We start from the raw sequence: 16,829 nt of genomic DNA on the forward strand, positions 1-16,829 counted from the left end.
AAGCGTCTGAAAACTTCTTCAGAGAGCTGAGGTTCTCGAAAGCTTATGCTACAATACACTTGGTTAGTCTTAAGGGTGCTACTGGATTCTTTACTAGTCCCACACTGGCTCATTAAATTTAATTAAACAATGAAAGCGACGGGATGGGATTTTATGTGCTGAAGGAGGAAGAGAAGCGCCACTTCGCCCTCACAGCCCAGAAAAGAACTCCGGATTCCAAAAATACAGCACCGGCAGCACCCGCCGACCCTCAAAATGCGCATGTGCCGCAAGTTGCCTCTTCCCAAGCCGAAGCGGACCCGGCCGCCAAGGGTTGCGCTCTCACGAGGCGCGCATGCGTAGCATCGCGGCATCCTCGTCACCAAATCGAAGCGGCGTCAAAGGCCGTCTTTTGTTGACGCATGCGCGGCGCGGCAGCATCCTCGAAGCAGGCTGTGGGAGGGGCTGGGAGCGGTTGCTAGGAGACGGCGCCCGAGCGGCCTGGCTGAGAAGAAGCGGCAGAAGAAGCCGGGGAAAGGTGGAGGCGGCGGAGGCTCCGGGGGCCCGGCGGCTCCCCGTCGCCCTGGGGCCGGCTCTGCGCGGGACTCCCCCCTGCTCCAAGGCCAGCCCTCCCCTATGCTGTGGGTGCTGCTGGGCGAGAGCGGCCGCGACGGGGCCTCCGAAGCCGAGACGCCGCCGCCGGACGCCGAACGGAGCCTTGGGCTCCTCATCCGGAGGAGAAGCGGGTGAGGAGGGAGTGGGGTAGGTGGGCTCTGCGGCAGAACGGCCTCCTGGTGGGCAAGGCCTCCCACGTGAAGGAGCTGGGGCGCTCTGGGTAGGCCCTGATGGGGCGCGGGCATCGATGGCCTAGGAGAGCTTCACTCTGCAGGGGCAGTATACCTTGGTAAATGCCAGGTCAGATTGGGGCTTAAAGAGTGAAGAGAGTGGATCGAACAGATGTCTGTGAGAAGAGGAAGGGGGAGTCTAATGGGCAGGATCTCAACCAGGATGTTTTAGTGGAACTGCCATGTCCTGAGGTCCTCCACTTCAACATGTGAGGTACTTTGGGTTCTTTAAAATGTTATTTTTAGTGGTCCTGGATAACTTGTTGAAGTATAGATCAAGATGGGTAGCCGTGTTAGTTTGCCGGTAGTGGTAGAAAAGAGCAAGGGTGCAGTAACACCTATGAGACTAACAAAATTTGTGGTAGGCTTTTGGGAGTCACAGCTCACGAAAGCTACAGACAGACTAAGGAAGGTACCCATCTTCATCTGTCTCCATGGCAGGCCCTACATTTAGCCATACAGAATGGAACTGTATCTGAAGAAGTGAGCTGTGACTCACGTAAGCTCATACCCCACCACAAATTTAGTTAGTCTTATAGGTGCTACTGGTCTCTTGCTCTTTTCAACTGCTTGAAGGCTGTAGAAAAGGATTAGTTGAAGGATTAGTTGTGATGGCTAAGTAGAGCCTCCATATACTGAGCTGTATACCTCTAAATGTCTCGCTGGGGCTGTAAGATGGTTTTTAGAAAGATTTAAGCAACTTTTGTAGAAGATAGCCATGAACCATAAATGCAATATATTTATTAAATACCAGATGTTGGGGGGGGCATTAACCTTTATGCCAAACTTGTGGGTGTGTTGGGGTATTTGCTTGCTGCTGTTGGAAGTGGGATGATGGATTCAATGGACTTATCATTAGATTCATCTTGCCTCTTTACATTCTTATAAGGAAGTGCTGTTTCACACAACAGCATAATTATGGATGTCACAGGATGAAATCACTGCTTAGAGGGCCAAGCAGAGACCATCATATTTGCACCTTGCATCTGGTTGGCTGTTGACTAGATCGACCTTTGCTCAGATCCAGCAGGGCTCTTGTTATGTTGGCTGGGGGCTGGTTTAGGATTAGCTGCTTAGGTTGAGATGCTTGACTCAAAAATTAACAGTTCTGGAATGCTACTCTTTGAGAACATAAAATGGCTTTACATTGTCTTGTAGTGCTCATCCAGATGTTTCTGGGAAGGTCATGGGCAGAGTGGTTCTCCTCTGTTTGTTCCAAGCACTTGAACACCATGTCTTGGTTTAGTTGTGATAACTGTGTTGATACCCTTTTGGAGCTTTCATTTTCACCATCCTGAATAATTTTACAAGCTCTTTAGAATTAATTTGTTCCTCTTGATCCTTATTTATTGTATTCTTGATGTATAGGCTACTATCACCTGTCATATGACCTTCCACAATCTCTCTATAGAATTTAGGCATGGAAACACTATACATTATAACAGTTTCTGATATGTTGACTGGCAAGTTTCGAATTCAGTGGCACCTTAAAGACCAACAAGATTTTCCAGGATATAAGCTTTCAAGAGGCAAGTTGCCTTTGTCAGATACGAGAAGGAATGGAAATCTGAGTCTTTTTATCTTAGTCAAAAGGTGGGAGGTGTGTTGCAAAGAAGTAAGATAGGATGTGGAGGTACAATGTGAAATGCAATTAACTTGATAAGATCAGGGGAGGAAATGCAGAAAATTGGCATCTGTAGGGAGAGAAGAATCCTATGTCCCTATGATTTGTTGACTATATATCTCTTATATCTTTTCTTACTACTGGGCTCTACGATTGCCCATATTGTCTGAAAGGACATTAGCTTTATATTATTTCCCTCTTTAAGGGCGTTTCTTGGTGTGTGCCTTTCCCTGTACATGTTGACCTAACTGTTACGAGTTTGTGTGTGAGCATTTATACCCTTTGCCCACATAGGATCTGACATACAACATCACCATGAAAGGGTGAATTATTCCAAATAAGATGCTCCTCAGACTCCTATTGATGTCCCTCCCCACATAAACTCGTTTGAGAGTTTCTGAAGTTAAAAGAAAATAGTCCCAGCAGTTTGATTTCATTGTAATTCAGATGGAGAACATCTGTTTTGTGCAATATCCCCTTGCCCCAAGGTATGTTCTGTGTGTCTAGGAAATGTAAATTTCCCTCCCAACAACACCATCTTATCATTGTATTCAGGCTTTATAGCTCTGCTTGGCTAGCTGATCTTGCATGTGACAGTGTTGACATTTTGAAAATGTTACCTTGGAGACTCTAGGTCTCCACCTGCTCATGAGCAACCCATATTTGGCTTCTAGGACATCATGAGTACATTTCCTAATGTAATTGGTGCTCATGTGTATTATAATAATGGAGTCCTCCCCCACAAGAGACTTTGTGGTTGAGTAGGGATTTGAACCGTTCTACAGGCTGTCCCCGTGATGGCCAGCTGTGTTTGCAGTAAGCTGCAAGTCACAGTCCATAGTATGAGAGTGCCACTGTAGTGCACACTATACACTGTGTACATATGCTATAGAAGTGAGTTAAAAGGGAGGATGTGCTTTGTGAACATTTTTGGCAAAATAAAAAAGCTCCTTTTTGACTTTTTAAATGATTGCTTCGTAAGGGGACAAAAATGTTTACTTTTAAAAGGGAAATAAGGCAAAATGCCCAGTGGCACTATAAAGGTTCACAAATTTTATTCCAAACTAAGCCTTTGTGAGTCAGACCTCACTTCCTCAGATGTGTACGAAGCACACAGTTATTTTACAGATACATTTATAATCGAGGATTGTTGGTCTTTAGGTGCCACTGGACTTCTGTCTTATGTTCCTGCAACAAACAAGGCTCCTCTTCTGGAATTTTCAGAAGCAGGGCAGAGCTTCTTAATTGGCTATTTGCACATAACCATGTTGATCTGGTGCATCGTTTTGGTAGATCAGCTGCATGTGCTATATGATCACCCATGTGAGTAACTGAGGAGGAAGACTCCATAGTACTGAGAAACAGCTGTGCTGCCTTAGTGGAGAGAGGAAAACCATAGCAGCTACAGACTGGAAGAAGGTGAAAAATTGTCACCTGGCATGGGAGCGGGAGAGAGAGCCCCTGTTTTGATAGTGCTATTTTTGTGCTGGAAATCAACATGGGAGAACATTTGGCACAGCTGTAAAGCTCACTTAGTTTGGTGTGGTTTTGCCCTCTGGTCTGTTGAACTGGGGGAGTAGGCAGAAGCACAGCATAAAAGAGGCCTAACACCACAGCTGGTTCATTGGGCTTCCCTGTTCCTGTTTTAGAGTAGCATAGCTGTTGCTGTCCACATCTCAGGGCAGCCACCTTGCCCAAGGGGTCAGGCTTGCTTTATATATCCATGCCCTGATAAGAGAATTTCTGCGAGGCACAGGATTACACAAAGTCTCAGAAGTTAAGAACATTTCAGTTGGGCAGAGTTCTAGCCCAGAGATTACCCTCATGCCCAGAGCTCATTCTATAAAATGGTTTAGTGTGAACATTTGGAATTTAGTCAAAGGGGATGGAACAGCTTGAGAATCAAATTGAAGTACCGGACTCTATCATCTATCTGAAATTATTTTCACAAAATTGAAAAATTTTGTGGAGGGCAGAAAGGTAATGTATGTGGGATGTTTTTGGCTGTTGAAAAAGGAAAGAGGACGTACTCTTTAACTACTAAAACAGGTATGCATCATGAGACCTGCACAGACCAAAAGCAATGTGAAATGTAAACTGTAGTAAAAAGGGGAAATGGGCATGAATCTCGATTGGATGAGAAGCTGACTGGATTCAACCCAGGAATTAGCTTAATGAATCTTGGCTTAAGCAGAATTTATTTAATGCAGCTTTCAAGGCGAAGTAATATGTATATGCAGGTCCCTGTATTATAGTTACAATATTTTTGGAAGTGTATAGCATTTGATTTTGATATGGATCATTAATAAAAACCCAACTGTAAAAAGTATTTTGAAGTGTTATAAACAGTATCATTAGCATTTGATTAGTTCAGCCTTTAAGCAACTGGAACCTGACTGATCTTGTGAAGTCCCCCACCCCACCTCACACCAAATTCATGAATTAATCATTAATGCAGCAGCCACCTGTGAGGAAACCCTGGCGGTCCAGTCTCTTCTCTGTTGCACCCTCAATGGGAAGCAGTTGGCATCAGAGAAAGGCATCAGAAATAGGTGCCCTATTTCTGCTAATGTCTTTGCTGGTGGGGTGGAGCAAAGCAGGTAGGTGGGTCTGGGTTTTGCAAGCAAGGGGTAATCACTCTTTACTTTCCTATCCCTTCTTTAACGTAAATTGTCCCGAGTTAACACAATAAATGCCCGATCCTTTGGGGCTTCCCTGCACAAGTGAAGTGTAACATGAAGCTTGCCCATTAGGTCTTCCAAGTCTTGATCAAAATGGCTATGTAATTTTTGCATTAAAGAGAAAAATGTGTGCTGATCTAAAGAGAGGGGCTTCTTAGTTTTCTCAAAAGTGGAATAAAGGAGCAGTTTGTAGGAAGAACTAATTGTAGCCATTTTATAAGAAATGATCCGCCAGAAAATGTTTTTCCAGCTGAATGTAACACTTAATGCATCTTATAATGTGGACTGTGCTCACAAGAGCTTATGCCACAACAAATTTATTGATCTTTAAGGTTCCGCAAGACTTTCTACCTTGAAAGTATTGAATGAAAAATGGAAATATGTTTTTATTTCTTTTTACGCTTTCCTCCTCAGACTGTTTCTCCAAATTTAAGCCATGGCCTAAGTGTATCTGTGCCTAGTATCCACTTAGGCATGTTGATCTGGCATTATTATCATTATTGTTGACAAGGCGACTAGGCAGAGTTCATTGCGTTCTGATATGTGTGTTTAATATCCTTTCAGCTGTTCATTTTTATAATATTGAATTTTTTGCCTGCTGCTTGCTAATTTTATTTATGTGGTGGTTTTAAAATTGTGTTTGTTGTGGTTGTATTTTTTTAAAAATAATGTTGCTTTTTTGCCCCTTTGAGTACTTTCTGTCAAAGCCAGTTTGGTGTAGTGGTTAAGAATGACAGGACTCTAATCTGGAGAGCTGGGTTTGATTTCCCACTCCTCCACTTGTAGCCAGCTGGGTGACCTTAGGTCAGTCACAGCTTCTCAGAAGCTGTATTCAGGTCTTGTTCTCGGAGCTCTCTCAGCTCCATCTACTTCACAGGGTGATCATTGTGAGGATAATAATAACATACTTTGTAAACCACTCTGAGTGGACGTTAAGTTGTCCTGAAGGGCGGTATATAAATCAAATGTTGTTGTTGTTATTATTAAAGACCATATATATAGATTCTTGCAATAAACTAATCATCCCCCTGCCATAAACGTCTTTTTATAGAAAAAAATGCATTGGATTAACTACATTCTTTCTGTAATGTTTTGGTCCTATTTCTGAATATTTCTTGCAGGCTTCCTTTTAAAGAAGATTCTGCACATGTATACTGAGAACTGAATCCCATTGAGTTTAGTAGGGCTTACTCCTTAGTAGGGGTGTGCACTCAGGGTTCCTGATTTGGGGGGAAAAAACCCAAATTGGGCCCGATTCATGAAGCTTCTGTATTTCCTAATCGGGGCCAGTACGATGGCCCCGATTTGGAAATCACAGAATCATAGAGTTGGAAGGGGCAATAGAGACCATCTAGTCCAACCCCCTGCCCAGTGCAGGATCCACCTAAAGCATCTCTGACAAATATTCATCCAGCCTCTTCTTGAAAACTGCCAGTGAGGGGGAGCTCACCACCTCCCAAAGCAGCTGATTCCACTTTTGAACTACTCTGACCGTGAAAAATATTTTCCTAATATCCTAATATACCTTTGTGCATGTAATTTAAGTCCATTGCTTCAGGTCCTACCCTCTGCTGCCAACTGGAACAGCTCCTTGCCCTCCTCCAAATGACAGCCTTTCAAATATTTAAAGAGAGCAAACATGTCCCCCCTCAACCTCCTCTTCTCCAAACTAAACATTCCCAAGGCCCTCAGCCTTTCCTCGTAGGGCTCAGTCTCCAGACCCCTGATCATTCTTGTCTCTCTCCTCTGCACCCTCTCAATTTTGGCCACATCCTTTTTGAAGTGAGGCCTCCAGAACTGCACACAATACTCCAGGTGCAGCCTGACCAAGGCAGTATAGAGAGGGGCTATGACCTCCTGCGATTTCGACACTATGGTACAACCCAAGATTGAATTAGCCTTTTTTGCCACTGCATCACACTGACTGCTCATATTTAGTTTACAGTCCACTCTTACCCCAAGATCCCTTTCACATATACTACTGCCCAGAAGTGTATCCCCCATCCAGTATTTGTGCTTCCCATTTTTGTGGCCCAGATGTAATACTGTGCACTTGTCTTTGTTGAATTGCTTCCTATTCACAGCTGCCCACTTCTCCAGAGTATTCAGGTCTTGTTGAATTTTAATTCTATCTTCTTGGGTGTTTGCTACTCCTCCCAATTTGGTATCATCAGCAAATGTAATGAGCAGCCCTTCCACTCCTTCATCCAGATCATTGATAAAAATATTGAAAACCGAGCCCTGTGGCACCCCCCTGGACACCTCCCTCCAATCTGATGAAATGCCGTTGACCACCACTCTTTGAGTGCAGTCCTCTAACCAGTTCCCTATCCACTGAACTGTCCTATAGTCCAGTCCACAGTCTTCCAGTTTGCCCATCAGAATGTCATGGGGGACCTTATCAAAAGCTTTACTGAAATCCAGATAAATCACGTCAACAGAGTTCCCCCGATCCAGTAAGCTGGTCACTCGATCAAAGAAGGAAACCTGGTTGGTCTGGCAAGATCTGTTAGGAACAAAACCATGCTGACTTTCCTGGATCACTGAGTGGTCCTTCAGATGCTTACAGATTGATCCCTTTAAAATCTGTTCTAATATCTTCCCAGCAACAGAAGTCAGACTGAGTGGCCTTTGGTTTCCCGGGTCATCCTTCTTCCCTTTCTTAAAGATTGGGATAACATTCGCTCTTCTCCAATCTTGTGTCACGGGCTGGGCCACCCCAAGCAGGGTGGTTCAAGTCCAAACCTCAACACCAAGTCCAGGGGGAATTTCAGGATCAAGAGCCAAGTCAAAGCAGTGGTCAGAGCACGAGCTAATGCCAGGAGTGAGTCCAGAGTCCAAGAGCTAGGTCAGGTACAGTCCGAGGTCGATTACCAATAGCGTCAGGTCCAGAAGCAGGCACAGAACACAGAGTGGTTGCAGGTAGTCGACACGTTGATTCCATGCCTGGCAGTTCCCTCAGCTCAGTTTTTATAGCCAGGCATGGATTACAGCTGGCTGCTGGGGCTCCATCCTACTGCTACTTATCATCACTCTCCAGCAGCTGGTGTCGGTTAAGGAGGTGAGCACTGTGCCATCTGCCCTGCAGCTCCAGCCTCAGCCATTGTCTGCAGCGTTCTTTACGCGTGGGCGAACCTGGGGGGGTGGAAGTCCCTGGCTGGGCTTCCCCTGCGGTGCTGGCAGTCCCTGACTGACCTTCCCCTGTGGAAGTCCCTGGCTGAGCTTCCCCTGTGGTGCTGGGGCTAGAGAGTACTGATGGCTCTGCTTCAGCTGCTGGCTGTAGGCTCCGATTAGCCAGTAGCTGTGGCTCCTGATTACCAGCCTCTGCTGAGTCAGGGCTGGCTACATGGAGCTCCTCTTCTCCTGAGGAGTTCTAGCTGGCTACACAAAGCTCCTCTTCCTCCTGAGGAGGAATCCTCACTCTCGCTGAGCCCAGACTGGGCCATGACATCCCCAGTCCTCCAGGAGGCCTTGAAGATGATGGACAGGGGTTCTGCAAGTTCTCTAGAAAGTTCTTTCAGCAGTCTTGGGTGCACCCCATCTGGCCCAGGGAATTTGTATTCATCCAGTGCAGCCAGATGCCTCTCCACAACCTCTCTGTCAATGTCAATTAGCCACTCAGGTGTCCTGCCACATTTTCTACTATCTCTAGATGTGCCTGAGTTCTTCAGGGAGAAAACAGAGGCAAAAAAGTCATTAAGCCTGTCTGCTTTTTCTCTGTCCTGCATTAGAGTTTCTCCATCTATTCCCAACAGTGGTCCAATTGCCTCTTCTACCTTGTGTTTGCTTCTCACATATCTGTAGAAATTTTTCTTATTGTAGCTAGCCCTCTGATACCGTATCAAAGCTTCCCGAAATGATTCGGGTTGCTTTGGGGCCTATTTAAAGGGCTCCTTTCCACCCCACCCCTCTTACCTTGGATTTCCTGGCGGCGGCAGCATGGGCAACAGAGGCTGTGGCTGCGGTCTTCCCTGGGGCGGAGGTGCCGGTTGCGGCCTTCCCTGCCGTCCAGGTGGCTGCTGCAGAGGCCGAAGCTGCCGCACGGGCGGCGGAGGCGCCAGTTCTAGCTTTCCCCACCACCCTGCTGACTGCTGCTGTGGAAAGGCGCCAGCTGCTGCCTTCCCCGCCACCCAGCTGGCCTCTGTGAAGGTGGAAGAAGTGGCGCGGGCGGCAGAGGAGCCAACTCCTGCCTTCAGGAGAGGTAAGTGGGGGAGGGGGCTCAGTGGGGGGGCTTGGTGGCAGTTTCCCCCTCACTTCGGTATGCTCCGAATAATTACAAAGCATACTGAAGTGATTCCGATAACCCGAATCCAAAGCAGCTTGCCGTTTCGGGTTATTCCGAATCTTTTTCCCGCTTCAGGTAAACCTGAAGTGGGAAACCCGAATATTTCACCAGTGCACACCCTTAGTAAATGTGATTGTGACCTTAATAAATAATTGCTGAGATCCTAAGCACATTTACCTGAGAACAAATTCCCCTGAAGTTAAGCAAATTTGCTCTGGATGTGATGTATGCAGGATGTTGGTGTCAGAGTTGCAAGACAACTCAAAATCCTAAAATCAGATTCTCAAACCTAAACTCATTTACTTGGAAGTATATTTCTTTATCAAAATGGAAGATTATTCCAGAGTAAGGATACTGAGTTTCCATGAAAGTTTTACAGTACAATCTTCAGAAGAAGTTGCTCCAGTCTAAGCCCATTGCTGGAGTAACTCTGCTTACAATTGCTTTGCCAGTGGCTTGAAATATGTTACTTTCTTTGTGAATGCATCATGAACACTAGCTCTTGTGTTTAGGTTTATACTCTTAAAACTAAATTACAGTTTTCTGTCAGTACATCCTGTTTTGCACCCCTCCCTTTTGATGCATGTTACCCTTTCTTACATGTAGTGTTTTTAACTTAAGCACATTTACCTGAGAACAAATTCCCCTGAAGTTAAGCAAATTTGCTCTGGATGTGATGTATGCAGGATGTTGGTGTCAGAGTTGCAAGACAACTCAAAATCCTAAAATCAGATTCTCAAACCTAAACTCATTTACTTGGAAGTATATTTCTTTATCAAAATGGAAGATTATTCCAGAGTAAGGATACTGAGTTTCCATGAAAGTTTTACAGTACAATCTTCAGCAGAAGTTGCTCCAGTCTAAGCCCATTGCTGGAGTAACTCTGCTTACAATTGCTTTGCCAGTGGCTTGAAATATGTTACTTTCTTTGTGAATGCATCATGAACACTAGCTCTTGTGGTTAGGTTTATACTCTTAAAACTAAATTACAGTTTTCTGTCAGTACATCCTGTTTTGCACCCCTCCCTTTTGATGCATGTTACCCTTTCTTACATGTAGTGTTTTTAATGTATAATCTAAAAGAACATTTAATATGCTCAAATTATGTTAGCTTTATTTTTTCCATTAGAGAAGTTTTCTGATTTGGAAGAACTCCAGTAATATGTATTGCAAAATAAAGCAACCTGTATGCAATGAAGTTATATAGTGAGTAGGATAATTTATGTCTGTTTTGTAATGCTGCAATTCACTACCATTGAAATCAAAGGGAGACTTACAATTGACCTCAGTGGGAGGTGGATTGCAGCCAAAATGAATAAACTGAGGTACCAGCTAGTTAACAGTGCAATCCTTAACAGAGTTATATCCTTAAAGTCAGTGGGCTTAGAAAGAAGTAGTTTTGCATAGGACAGTGTTGTGACATGTTGGGTTACAGCACGGAGTGGTATAGGGCTGGTGCAGGAGGAAGACTAACCATTTCTTAATTATGATTAAGTAACTGGGAGTGGGCTGTAGGTTTGCTTAATCTCCTCATCTCACTTTTTCTTGTCAGCACTAACCATTATCTAGCAAATGTACATGCCTAAACTACCCATAGTTAATGCTAAGAAGGGTTTGAAGTTTATTTGTAAGCCATGATTAAAGATCATTTGATATAACTGTTGCAGATGTAAATTTATTTTTTGTTTGTTATTTATAGTCCAACTTTCTCACTGAGACTCAAGGGAGATTACATAGTGTATGTAAGTCAATATGATCAGCAGCAGAGACATTCAATAAATGATACAATAGGGTATGCAAATCCAAATTTGCAGAGGTGTGAATTTGCATCTGTGTTGAAGGTCTGGGGGAACAGAGGAGAGAATAGATGCACATTGGCTCTATTGTCATTTTCAGTCTCTTGATAGTGGGGTAGGAGATTGGCGATGTTCTGTACAAGGTGAACTTTCCAAGTAAAATGTGTGCAGTACTGCAGTTTCTATATATTAGTTAACAAAGTTGTTTAAGCTGTAGCATTGACACTCCATGCATCTTTGCTTCATTTGGTCATTCAGTCATTTTTAAAAGGTTAAAAACTACATTTCACTTATCTCCTCTCTGGTTGGAAGATTCTTGAAGCATTTATGTAGTGGTTAATAGCAGGGCTCTAATCTGGAGAACCAGGTTTAATTCCCCACTCCTCCGCTTGAAGCCAGCTGGGTGTCAGTCCTAGGGTGTCAGTCCCTGGCAATTAGATCCCCAAGTCCCTCACAGCAAGCAGGCAGGTGCATTGGTTGAAGAAACTTTTTTAGAGATCCATACAGTTCAGGTGTTCACTCATAGGTCGAAGTTGACAGAAGTAACTAGTCAAACAATAGGACTACTGATATAGAGAGACGTTCTCCCGCCCCTCTTTGAATTCAAGTGCGAAAGCCTAAAAAGTTACATGGGAACAAAAAACAGTTTAGTCTGAGATAAAGTACACAGTGGAATCTTCTCTCCTGTGAGCAGATATATTTCAGCACCCAGCTGCAAGCTCTCAGCCAAGGACACGCAGAAATGAAAGTGCATATTTCTTAGAGATAAGGAAGAGCTTGCTAGCTCCTTTGGCAATTAATATTAGCAGTTTGGACACCCTCAGGAGTCTTCTCATACAATGCATAAGATACAGTATGTGATTTAATATAAAATGCAGCGTAAAATGCAGCAGACCACAATGGTAGAATTGTCTACATCATTCTCAGTATAAAAGTCAGAACACGGTGATGGCGTATAACACAAGAATGGCATGGATGCTGGCATCCATGACACTGGGTGACCTTGGGTCAGTCACAGCTTCTAGGAGCTCTCTCAGTCCCACCCACTTCACAGTGTGATTGTTGTGGGGATAATAATGACATACTTTGTAAACCGCTCTGAGTGGGTGTTACGTTGTCCTGAAGGGCAGTATATAAATCTAATGTGTTATATATATATATAGAGAGAGAGAGAGAGAGAGAGTATACCCCACTTTTCTCACCAATGGGTATCAAAAGCAGGTTACATTGTTCTCTTTACCTTCATTTTATCCTCACAACAACCCTGTGATGTAGGTTAGGCGGAAAATGTGTTGAGGACACTCAACAAGCTTTCGTGGCAGAGTAAGAATTCCCACCTGGGTCTCCCTAATGTATTCTAACCACTGTACCACACTGGTTTGTGCTGCTTCTTGAAGCATAGTTGCTAAAAGCACCCTCCAGTATACTAATTGTTGGGAGGGGCTATACTGCCTTCTTGCCCTATGTGTGGCCTTCTAGAAAAATCTGGTTGGCCACAGTGGGAAGCAGGATCCTAAACCAGATGGTTCCTGGGTTTGATCCAGCCAGACTGGTCTTATGGAACATAAACACCACTGTGTTTAATTTTTTAGAGAAATATTATCTTTCAGAACTTGTAGATAAGTTTAAACACAGCATCTGCAAATGTTGCTATGAAACCCGAGTTGCAGTGTCTTTTTAAAAATTCTTTTTTATTTGGGGGGAGAGGATGTACAGATTTGTTTATTCATATATTTTTAAGATAAAGAAGCAATTACTATAAATTTTGTTCATCTCACAGTATTAGTCTAGGTGTTTATATCTTAACTGCCTTATTAAATGTGCTAAAATTTCTCTAGCCTTGGTGGCTTGCATAGTGCATGGTGTGAACAGATTTTTATGAATTGTTCATCACAAGCACAAGTTACAATTTTGCCTAACGGAGTTCAGCCCATATTAGGATGGTTTGTAGTAGCATCCAAATTACATTTTGTGCTCAAGATGAACAATTCAGCCAACGTACTCATCACATACACAGCACAGTCTGGCTGGGTTGGCTAGCAGCCACCTCCTTCCATCATTTTCTACTTTTATTTGCCTCTGTCATAATGTTGTTTATTTGTGGTCTGTTCTTGTGGTACATTGGAATCTGGAGTAATTGGTGTGATGAGTTTGGAGTAACTTACTATTAGGACAAATACTGATCTGTAAGATTTGGGGTTTTTTTATCCTTTGGTACACACAAGAAGTTTTTTGTTATTTCCGTAACAAAAAAGGCTGAACTGAAATTCTTTATTAGTATTAATTAAATATTGGCATAGGGGGCGGTAAAATCTTGTACCGGTGAAATTTCAGATCATTAGTCAGATTTAGTACTGTACTTGGGTACTCTTTAGTTTTTGAATACATCACTTACAACTAGTGCATTTTAAAAAAATAAATCCCATAGTCATTTGAGTAGCTGAGTTGGCTATAATTTACTTCTTTATGTGCTATTTTCTGTGTTTAGATTGTAGCTTGTTTATAATGAACCATCTGAGAATTTTATTCATTTATTTACTTAAAACAATTGTTAGCCGCCTTTCTGTCTCAAGGTGGCTTACAATGTAAATAAAATAACAATCACAGGCCTAGGAGCGGGCCTCTTTTTTAGCTTTTAGTCTCTTATTTTTGGGTTAGTCTCTTAAAGTCTCTTTTTTTCAGAATAAGTCTCTTTTCTCTCCTTTTTTGCGCCTTCAAGTGCTCAAGAAATTAAAATTGTGGAACAGGATTGTGGGATGCACTATTCTTCAAATGCAATAAAGGTATGTGATTTGCCTTATTAAATGTACAATCAATATTTCTTTTTTATGAGTTTCTTATGATGAGAATTTGCTCATAATGCATGCAGGGTTTTTCTGTGTGAGAGTTGTGATGCTCTGAAGAAGCTAACTTGTATCATTTTCCTGTGTAGCCCTTTTTCAACCCCCCCCTAAAAATGTTACATTTCATGAGTATTAGGCATGTTGCATTTTATTATAGTTTTATGTTTTATTCTATTAGTAACTTATTTTGTTTAATTTTTTTAGTATTAGTGTTTTACTTTAGTGCTTTACTTTTTTCATTTTCTAATTCTTTTTTCCTTCCTTTCAGGATTCATGTTGAAATGGTTGGCTGCTGATCTGAAGTGTTAATGATGGGAAAGTGCAAATTTAGAGCTGATTGGCTTCTTAAAAAAGACCGCAATGGACATTTGATGTCAGTATGGGCATCAAGACATAGTGAAACTGAAGTGTTTTGCAAACTTTGTTTGTGTACAGTAGATTTTCAGAACAAGGGTCTTCATGCTCTTCTTCAACACTCATACTATGCTAAACATAAAAAATTAGCCTCTGATCTTCTAGGGCCTAAACAGATGGTTTTAGTTGCAGCTAATCCTGGTGATTCATCTGAAACAATCCAGAGTGAATATTCGGGATCAAGCCATAGTTCTTCAGCACCTGTTATTAAACGCTATAGTTTGAAGAATGCGGCAACAGTATCTGAACTCATTTGGGTTATGAAGTCGGTGTGTTGCAACTTTTCAGCATCTTCTTGCAGTGGCATAAAGGAAACATTTGATGCAATGTTTCCAGGGGGTGTTCCAACTGATTTTTCTTTAAGCCCTAAAAAGATGCGATATTTAATAACTGATGCACTGGGACCATATTTTCAACAGATGATCTCAGATGATGTGGGAACCTCCTTTTATTCAATCTGTTTTGATGAAACAACCAATGTTGAAGACAAAAAGGAGCTCCAGATATCGGTGAGATATTGGTCAGAGGGTAGAGGTGAAGTAGTTTCAAGACATTTGCAGACATTCTCCATTGGGAAAGCTGATGCACAAACTCTTCATGAAAAAATTCACACTGCCATCAGTAGGGCAAACCTGCCCATTCACAAGCTGCTGCTGATTGGTTCAGATGGACCTAATGTGAATAAGAAAGTTCACAGACTTTTCAATGAAAATTTGATTGAAATGAGGTCACATGGATTAGTTCATATCGGGACATGCCCCCTTCCACATTGTTCACAACTCATATCTGAAAGCCTTGCAGACCTTTGGTGAAGATGCATCTGAATTAGCTATTGCTGTTTACCACTACTTTGAGGGGTGGCCAGCGAGGGTAGAGGAATATGAAAAGATCCAAGAAGATCTCAAATTACCTCAAAAGAAATTCCTCAAACATTCTCCTTCTAGGTGGCTTACATTTCGCTCTGCTGCCGAGAGACTGCTCGAACAGTGGCAAGGAGTAAATCATTACTTTCTTAAATTCATCCCATCAACAAAGAATCAGGCTGTGTTACAGTCTAGTTCATACAGAAAGATTGTCAACCTTTTACGTCGCTCAACTATCAGAGCAGAATTGTACTTCACTATATCTTCTGCAGAACTTTTCACTAGTTTCACCGAAAGATTCCAACGAGATGAACCTTTAATTCACATCCTGTACCCTCAGCTACAAGAACTGTTAGGGAAACTGGCTAGACGTGTTTGCAAGTTGGTTTCTGAAGATAAATATGATGTGAATGAGTTATTTGATTTGAAAAACATGTTACCCATAAAAGATGTTGTTGTTTCATGGGAAGTTAAAAAGGAACTCTCACATCTTCCAGAAAAAGATTTATTGCTATTTATGAAAAATGCTAAAGAGCATTATGTTGCTGGATGCAAATACTTGATTGAAAAGGCAATAAAAGGTTGTGGTTTGTTGAAAGCTCTGAGATGTTTAAACCCTTCTCTTGTGAAAACCCGAAAAAGCTGTCAAGATGTAGTTTCAGTTGCCAGAGAACTCCCTATCGATACAAAAGAAGATGTTCTCATTGATGAATGGAAAATGTTGCAGATGGAGACAGACCACCCAGCTTTTGAAGGAAGAATTGATAGTTTTGGGGATAAAATTTTAAAGAAAACTAATGTAGCTGGGAAAACAAAATTTCAAGAGTTGGCGAAAGTTATCAAGACTCTCAAGTCTCTATCACATGGAAATGCAGACATTGAGAGGCGTTTTTCTGTGTCAAGATGGGCTTTAACTGAGGACAAGGCTTCTACTTGTGAACAAACATTGAATGCAATTTTGTTGGTCAAAGATACATTGAAAACCTACGGAAATAAACCTGAACTGGTTCCCATGACATCAAAACTTATTGCTATGGGACAAAGTGCACATAAGCAATACATAATGTACTTAGAGGAACAAAAAAGATTGAAAGAGGAGGAAGAAAAAAAGAAAGAGGAGGAGATACATTTAGCTAAAGAGATGGAAGAAAAGGTTAAACAAGCAGAAGAGTCTAGGGAAAAAATTGCTGAGATAGAAAGTAAGATATCACTGACAAAAAAGGACCATGAGGCAACTTCTGAAGCATCTGATCGTCTGTTCAAAGAAGCCAATGAACGATTGAAGAGAGCAATACAGAAAGGAAATTTGCAGGAAGTTATTGTTGCACAGGGTATGTTGGAAGGCTGTGTTGCGATGCGTAGAACTGAGCGGCAAAAACTTAAAGAAGTGGAAACTCTTCAAAAAACTGTAGAGAAAAGAAAAAATAGTTTAATCACTGCTTTCTTTGGTAAAAAACCTAAAAAATCTTGATTTATTTTTTATTTGAATTAGCATTCCA

General features: G+C 42.3%; 1 protein-coding gene across 1 annotated transcript in view; it reads left to right on the forward strand.

The window, feature by feature from the left end:
• The first annotated feature begins 512 nt into the window (after nt 1-512).
• ZC3H12B (zinc finger CCCH-type containing 12B) overlaps nt 513-16,829 on the forward strand; it is a 95,997-nt gene continuing 79,680 nt past the window's right edge. The window contains exon 1 of the mRNA XM_054996623.1: nt 513-725. The gene's annotated coding sequence lies outside the window, so the exon portion shown is untranslated. The remainder of the gene's footprint in view (nt 726-16,829) is intronic.

This window comes from Eublepharis macularius, chromosome 13 (genome assembly GCF_028583425.1).
Source record: "Eublepharis macularius isolate TG4126 chromosome 13, MPM_Emac_v1.0, whole genome shotgun sequence".
Lineage (NCBI taxonomy): Eukaryota > Metazoa > Chordata > Lepidosauria > Squamata > Eublepharidae > Eublepharis > Eublepharis macularius.